This window comes from Carlito syrichta, unplaced genomic scaffold (assembly GCF_000164805.1).
Source record: "Carlito syrichta isolate Samal-C Ts95f unplaced genomic scaffold, Tarsius_syrichta-2.0.1 Scaffold314826, whole genome shotgun sequence".
Taxonomy (NCBI): domain Eukaryota; kingdom Metazoa; phylum Chordata; class Mammalia; order Primates; family Tarsiidae; genus Carlito; species Carlito syrichta.
The window spans coordinates 876,403-885,434 of record NW_007258922.1 but is presented as its reverse complement, the minus strand read 5'-3'; the positions used below and the strand labels follow the sequence as shown (position 1 = coordinate 885,434).

Below are 9,032 nucleotides of genomic sequence, written 5' to 3'. Positions count from 1 at the left end.
ATGTGAAAGTTCCATATGTGTGATGTGCAAGGTCCTTGAAGCTGACTGAATTCTAAACATCAGGAAGAGACAAAATTAAAATTGCAATTTAGTTCTAATTCATGAACGTATTTTTCTAGAGCATGAGTGAAGCAACATTATTTTGAAACATTATTGCTTTTTAGGAGGAAAGAGAGAGGACTAAGCTAGTATTATTTCATTTTAGATAATGATGTTTTTAAAAGGAATGAAGGCATGCTTTGGATCTGTTGGCCAGAAGAACAAGCAGATCCATGCTTTCTTGCTCCAGCTGGCAAGAGTGCCAGCAGACAGCCATAGTAACAGACTGCTGGCTGCCCAGGAAAGCAGCATCCCCTGCAATATGGAATCTGCCTACAGGCTAAGCTTGTGCTCTGATTCCTCCAGTAGAGATTCAGGTTCCTGGGCCTTACCACTAGTCCTCTATAAATGCTTTGCAAATAAAGTAAGATTCATGAAAATCCAGTTTTTCCAAAAATTTTACTGCAATTCAGCACATCCATTTCTACAACTTTCGCTTTGAGAGAAAGAAAAGCAAGACATTAATTTTACAAAAATATTTAAAGTGCCAGTCTCTCCTCTGCATCCTCTCCCCACCAGAGGTTTACAGATTTGGGTGTTTTGTTTTTTAAATACACACACACACACACACACACACACACACACACACACACACACACACACACATATAACATAAAATCATTCCTAAAGGAATGATTCCAAAACTCACTAGGAAACAGTAAGATGCTTCAAACAGTATCTCCCATTTGACCTATTTATTCTCTAAGACACCTACTATTAATACTGCCACACAATAGGTAATTAATTAATGAAGCTTCTAAATGGACTATGAGAAATTCTACCTCAGCATTCTTTGCATCTGGTTCATATTTTACTATCAAAAATGAAGAAATAAAATCAGAGGTCCCCTTGAAACTAGAAAGAAGGTGGTATGGTAACTGCAAGTAAAATTAATGTTATAATAATTTGTCATAAGAATGGTTTTTCTTAAGACAAAGCCAGTAGTCAGCCAGAGTAAAGAAAAAAGAACTCTATGCAAGACTTTTCCCAAAAAATGTGTGCAAAGTCCCATTGGTCTATTTGGGCAAAATTTCCGGGAAGTCTTGTTTTTACAAAGTTATTATCGAAGAAACTCATTATATGTGCATGTAACACTAGCCAAACATAACATTTCAAAATGACAGGATCAAACTTCAACTCTTCTTTTCTAATGATGAATTTTTTAAATATTAAAAACTTTATTTAGAGGCCTGATTTTCAGACATTTGGAAGTGACATGCTCTTTTTGCTTTGTTATCAAGAACTTGAAAATGTATAAGGTGTTTATGGCCTATTAAAGAACTTTTAGGCCATAAAAATAATCTGCCTGTAAAAATAGTAAGAGAAGGTGAAATGTACAATGTATAAACTACAATCCAATCACTGTACAAAGGCCTACTAGGAAAAGCTATTGATTTGTTTTCTATTAAACATCTTACATTTCAGATGGGCTAAAAGGTTAAAAAATAAACTTGAATCTAATATGAAGGAAAGATGAAGAAATATAAGAAAAGAATGCCAAACACCTGCCATATATTTTAAATTATGTCTGTGTATGTCGTGGGGAGGAACATGGGATTATTATCAGCAAAACTTTTATTTCTATTTGGCTGGTTTCTTAAGGGTGTATTTTGGATGTCATAAGTCTCATTTTAAAAACTAACAAAATATTTAGCATTTTATACACCATATAATATCATTTCACATATTGTAATGTCTCTTCAAACAGCCCATGAGTGACAGTTCCAGGACAGGATGGTGATAGACTGGGAGTAAAGAGAGAGGACATGTGAGGGCAAGCTCAGCCTTGGGCACCAGACTAACTACCAGTTCCAACCACCTGTGTGATATAAGGAATGATTCTTACCTTCTCTGCTTCTAAGTTTTTTCATCTTTAGAGTGGGGAATATTATTAAGTGATCAAAATGTAAGACTTAAATGAAATAATACAGCTAAAAAACTCTGTGTTCCTGCCACAAAGAAAGCATTGGATATATTTTATCTATTTTTATTATACTATTGCCTGTGTCTCTAAACTCCGATCCTGGGCAATTCTCTTAACCTCTCCGGTCTGTCCTTTTGTAATGAGGGGAGGGGACCATGGTCTTTCCAGTCCTTTTGTAATGAGGGGAGTGGACCATGGTCTTTCCAGTACTAAACTGACTTTTACTGTATAAAATCTTTAGTCTCAAATTGTATCAGACCTTGAAGTTCTTGATGTCTAATTGCCAGAACAAACTTCTAGGTCCGCTACAAGCCTGGATGGACTTACTAACACCATCTTTGTGTGGATGAAAAAATAGACTCAGACCTGGGAATAACTGTAGATTGAGCTATTCACTATTCAAACACAAGACATCTCCTAAAGAATAATTCTCCTTTTTTGGGTGAAAACATTGGTATAGGGCAAAGATATCAGAAACATCACAAGTTTTTTTGCAACAGTAATTTGATGAAAATGATAATTATAGTTAAATCATTATAAATAATAATTATTAATATAGTTTTATGATATAACAGTATTAATTATTTTAATAATAATTCTATTTTATACATTTGTTTAACTTGAAACTGATTTGCTTTCAAAAAATATATTTTAGAACAGAATCAAGTTTACTTTAATAATGTCACTTTATTTAGTTTGGAGTACCTAAGTCTGTTCCCAAAACCTTTTTCATAAGAATCTTGGAAAGCATAATTAATATTTCACTTATGTTACTGTATGTATTCAATGTTTTGTGACAGGAAAACAGGTAAAAACTTTTTCCATAAAGAAAACTTATGACATTAATTGTTTTATAGGAGAAATGAATCAATAGGCAGACCTAATAAAATATTTATATAGTCCATACAATGTGATTAAAAGTTAATTGAAAATGCTTACCTACTAAGTTGGGTTTATAGAGATAAAATAACAAAGACACATCTTAAATTATTTTAAATGTCTCTGCATTTCATCCATATTCACCAAAATTTTCTATTAACATATTCTGTCAATTTTGTATTTCAAAATATTTCTTTAAAAGTCATGGCTTCTTTTCTTAAAAAAATAATATTCAAACCCTAATACTCTCAAGGCTTTTTTAAGAGTTTCTTAAGAGTCCTTAAAGAATATGAAAAATTATTACTTACCAGAAAATGGCACCTAGGAAAAAAGAAAAGAATTCATGAATGCCCTATACAGGGAGAAAAATTCAAAATTAAGTTTTCTAAACCTATTATCATTGCTTTGCCTCACTTATATTACTCTTTTTTCTTGTCTAGGCCAATTCTCCAACTGAGTCCTGGGAATAGTCATCAGCATCGCATTGGGACTTGTTATAAATTCATATTCCTATGGGGCCCTGTAGTTTGTGTTTTAACAAGACCTCCAGGTGAACAAGCTAAAGTTTAGAAACCATTGATCTAGATTGCATATTAAATAATACTATTTTAAAATGTTGAACAAGAGAGGCAAAAACTAATTTTTTGTGTTCTGACCACTTTGTCTATATTGGGTAGGGAGGAAAAAGTAAACTTTTCCTCACCCATCACGAAGGTCATGCTGATATGCCTATAACAAAAGACAGATTAACAAGGGAAAACATACCAATTTTGTTTTACCAAAGTCTTATGGGATACAGGAGCATTCAGAAAGGAAGACCCAAAGACCCAAGGAAAACAATATTTTTATACTAAGTCTGACAAAAGAGGTTGATAGTTGTGGAGAATAGGGAGGACATAACGAGTATTGTTATGGTCTGAGTAGTGCTTAGCTGCTTACGCTTGATACTAATAAATCAAAGGGCAGGAAACCTGAAGAAGTTTATTTCTGAGTCCAAATCCAGGGAGCAGAACCAGACTTGAGGTCTTTCTAAAATAGTTCTGCTTACCTTCCAGGTTTTTACAGTTCACTTTTATATCTCCGGAGTTGCTAGTACCACCTATACATTAGCCACGTGACCAGCAGAACATTGTACAGAACTTAAGTTTCAGCCGCATTTATAAATAGTGGCATTTTTCGGTCTACATTTCCTTGTGCCAGGTATCAGAGATATCTCATAGCTTTTATCAGTAGAGCCCAGCAGACGTGTTAATCAAGCTTGCCATAGAGTAAAGGTTGTTTACAAGGCCTTTTTCTGACTCCTCAGAAAAAGGGAGTAGATAGGGATTTGCATCTTTCAGTTTGCTGGACATAATCTTCAGGGAAGTTTAGGGTTTCCTAAAGCTACTTACTGGGAATGCAAAGGAGATAAGAGAACTCTCAGGAATGTGCTCAGGAATATATCTCTCAGTTTATTGGGCATAGTCTGCAGGGAAGCTAAAGATCCTTTGTAGTTTCTTACTGGGAGTGCATAGGAGATAAGGAGAAGCGCACCTTCTATTAGTTCTCAGGAATATTGTTCAGGAACATACAGGAGTGCTTGAACCCTTGCCATGCCCTTCCCTAGGGACTGTGATAATATGGACAGATATTAGCGGGTCTCTGTATCAGTATGATCTAATGGTATTAAACTGGAAGGAACTCAGCAAGGCTTATTTGCTCAGATTCTTTTCTAGATCTGTGTATAACATTTCTTCCAGACAGATATGGAGCAGGATGTCTGTCTTATGAGAATCTTTCATTGGACAAGGGAGAAGCTCAAAGAGTGACCTTGCTATGTTTTATGACTTATTTCTGGGGAGAGAAATTTCAGTTCCTATCACCTGCTTCCAGAAAGAAAGAGGTATGGGAAGCAGAAGGGTAGGGGAAGGTCAAAGAGACCTTCTTGCTTCTGAGATCCTCCCTACTTCCTTCTTCCTGTTTCAAAAATATTCAATATGCCAAGGTTCCATATATTGGGGTATCATGTTCTTAGCCCTGACAATTGTAAGAAGTTATTTTCTTACTTGAGTGTCTCTCGTAATAATAACACCATACCAAAAGGTCACAGCTGGGTTTGATGACCTCTGTTGCACATTGTATATAAAATGTAATGTGCATAGCCAACGACCTCATGGTTGGTTTTCAGGGTATTACCACATGCTGATTTTCAACCAGTCTGGAAAAACACCCTCTTCAGCTGCTATAGTTTGATGTTTGACTCCTTCAAATTTCATCATGTTGAAATTTGATCTCCATTGTTGGAGGGGGAGCCTAGTAGAAAGTGTTAATGGATCTCTCATGAATAGATGAATGCCTAAGGTTTGTAGCCTAGTAGTAATAGGCTGTATCATATAGCCTAGTTGTATAGTAGGCTATACCACCCAGGTTTGTGTAAGTATAATCTATTATGGTCACACAACAGCAAAATCACTAGAACATATCCTCCTCATATGACTGTTTATAAGAAATTAGTAACGAGTTATTTATATCATCTAGTGTCATTTAAAAAACAGGCACTCATATATTTCTGATATACTGTGAAAGGTTTGACATATTTTTGTAAAGTAGACTGGAAATCTCTACATAAGTAAACACACATAACTTTGACTCCTGTATTTCAATTTGAAAAAAACTGGTGTACAAAAATGGAAGTGTCAGTATGTAAAGTTATCTGTGTAAGTGTATTTATGGCAATTTTGCTTGTAGAGGCAAAAATTGTGAGCACTCTGAAAATCCAGCAGTAGGGAAATGGTGAAATAAGTTATAGTATAGTTATACTATAGCATAAGATTCCGATTTCAAAAAGGATGGATAAATCCTATTAATACTAGTGAAAGATTTGCAGAATCATATGTCTAGCTTGTTTTCATCTTTTAAATGAAATATATGTCTATAACGCAAGCTACATCAACAGAAAAATCTCCAAAGCTCAGTAGATTCACACAGTAAAGGTTTATATCTTAAACAAAGCCCATGCCAGTCAAGTTTCCTCCTTCCCACTGCCACCTAGACCCTGGTACCTGTGGAGACAAAAGTGATTCCATCTTGGATGCTAAACCTCCATGTTGACTTCTGATTAGCCCCAGTCCCTGAATGCTTCCTGATTTCTATTTTATTTCCTGTCCCTAATATAACATGTTCTCCTGCCTTTAGATCAGAGAAAACTTGATGTTATTACATAAATTATAGGCTGTGACATGCACAGCACTCTTGCCTGTTGTGGGGGATTGTCTTTAACTGTCTTGAACAGAGACAATTTCCCTATGGTGTATAAGCTTTGGGTGTGGGGAGTAACAATGCAGAGATCTGGCTGGGCGCAGTGGCTCAAGTCTGTAATCCCAGCACTTTGGGAGGTTGAGGTGAGAGGATTGCCTAAGCCCGGGATTTGAGACCAGCCTGGACAACTTGGCAAGACCTCATCTCTACAATAAATCATTTTAGCTGGGCGTGGTGTTACGCACCTGTAGTTCCAGCTACTTGGAAGGCTGAGGCAGAAGGATCGCCTGAGCCCAACAGGTCAAGACTGCGGTGGCCGTGAGCATGCCACTGCTCTCCAGCCTGAGCAACAGAGTGAGACTCCAACACACACACACACACACACACACACACACACACACACACACACACACACACATAAAGAAAGAAAGAAAGCTGAGAGATGCCTGTTTTGTGGCCATCTAAGACCATGCATCTGTCTGCAAGTTCCCTCAATAAATAATTTAAAACCAACAAACTAGATTTGTCTGTCTCCTTCTTTGGTTTTTCAGTTCTTTCAGCATTTTGCAGTCACTTTGTATCTACAGCCCTTTTATGGAACACTTTATAATGTGATTATTATCATTTCCACTCTCTTATTTCAGTGATCGGTCCTCATCATATGAAATCAATCTCTCTGCAAGGATGTAAGACTGCAAATGTAGAGGATGTTTAGTAAGCAATGACTATCTCTTTCACGGTATGTAGTTGTATAGCTTAGTGTGAGCACACAGTTAATATTGTTGATGCTGTTAATTGATCAATTATTAACATTAATATTGTTTATTTTGTTAATTGATAAATTGTTAATGTTGTTACTTTTGAGGAGAGAGAATAAAAAGGTGGTTGATAAAAGATCATGAACTTTACATTATATTTGATTTGCAAGAATGGGAATGTACCGCTTTTGTAAATGAAATAAAATTATGTTAAAGTCAGGGATATTTGTATACACAATCACCTTTACCCCATGCACATCATATACATCTACAAACAAAGCCTGCTATAACACTGGCTGAGAGGGAATGTAGGCGTTTGAAGTGCAGAAAGAAAAGGAAATGTCCGTCATTGGTTTCAGGTTCCTGAGATGAAAATAAGGAATGAGACACGATGTACAAACTGAAGAACTGGTCTTAATAAAAGAAAGGATGGCTATTCTATTGCAAATAAGAGGAAACAAGTATAAAAAATACAGATAAAGGTGAGCTTGCCTCTTTGATGTCTCGAACATGAGAAAGCATCTTTCTTGTTACTCTTATTTTCTCTGTAAAAGAGGAGTCAAGGTTTTCTGTTGAGTATGAGGAGGTAAAATGGCTTTTAAGTTGACTAGATTAAAGTCTGAAATAATGGTTGCAGAGGATGGTAAAATGAGTTGACCAGAGAAACATATTAGTGTTGCCAATATTAGATATAAATTCACCTTTTCAGATTTCATCAACTGTTTTCTCCTTTCAGAACTTACTACTTGCATCTAAGCCACAATTTTACTGTCACTGTTACCTCTGTGAGCTGGCTATAGTCCAAGCTGAAACCTTAGTTCAACTCTATGGTTGGTATATCTCACTTGCTGACCTAACTGATGCTGTTTCCACCTCTTTTCCTGGATTTGGATGTCATTATATATTGCAGTGGTAGGATATGGCTTCCTGAGCATCAAACAAGGAGCCAGGAGACACAGACAAAAAGTTCAGAATAATTATTACCTGTGGAGTGAAATTTGGCCAATGGAAAATAAGAAGTGGTATGGAGTGAGGCAGAAGAATCCCTTTCTTCCTCTCTTTATTTCTTATTTGTTGCACATGTAAAGCAAACATGCTTGCTAAGGTTCTTCATGTGTCTCTTAAAACCTGATGTCATGAAGTAGTAGCCAATGCAATGGTATATCACATTTTATTTCTCCGAGTGTATTTTCCTTGCTTTGTTTCTATTTTTCATCACTATTTTAACCTGGGTTTGAGTAACAAAATTTCTGAACTCTTACCTTTCTTAGGTTCAGCTTTTTATAAGACAAGAACTAAAACAATTGGTATAGTAAGTGGTTCAAGAAAGCAGACACTCAGGATGGGAATTGGGGTGTTGAATTGAAACCAACAGAGACCCTGTTGGTGGTTATTGGGGTGGTTCTTAAGCTTTCTCCTGTGATTAACATGAACAAAGCGTATGTAGAAACAAAGACATGGGAAATCAGTTGTTTCACTTAATCAGTATGAAAAATATGTTAATGTGAAAATGTCCATTATGATGACTTCTTAAAACAGCCTTAAACACATTGCAAGAAGAAAATGGCAGTTACAGTGCAATCACTGCCTCCTTTCCCCTAAGAAAGGGCATTTTTAAAAAATTAATGAAAACAGTTTTATTTTTGGTAAAACAATATATTATTGATATAACACCTAGTTTGATTCGATTTTGATTCCTTTTTAAATTTTATTTTAAAGATGTAGGGTACAATTCAGGATTAGGTATACAAGTGGACATCATATAGGTAAAGTTTGGTCCTCCCTTTGGTCCCCACTTTGCCTGGTTTGAGGTCAAGTACCCTTATTGATGGGGTATGTTTTAATAGCCAAATAAAGTGGTAGCTTTAAAGAAGATTCTTATGTGGTGTTTCTATAGTAGATTGTACTAAAAATCAAGCCTAAAATCAGGTTACTTGGATGACAGAACTGCAATGGAGATTAAATATGCAGCTTTAACCGGGCTCGGTGGCTCAGCCTGTAATCCCGTGCCTTTGGGAGGCTGAGGTGAGTGGATTGCCTGAGCCCACGGGTTCGAGACCCGCCTGGGCAGCGAGACCTCATCTCTACAATAAATCAAAAAATCAACCGGGCTTGGTAGCGCATGCCTGTAATTC

General features: G+C 36.2%; 1 pseudogene; it reads left to right on the top strand.

Moving 5' to 3' along the window:
- Positions 1-208: 208 nt before the first annotated feature.
- The window catches only part of LOC103274602, a 130,809-nt pseudogene continuing 121,985 nt past the window's right edge, over positions 209-9,032 (top strand).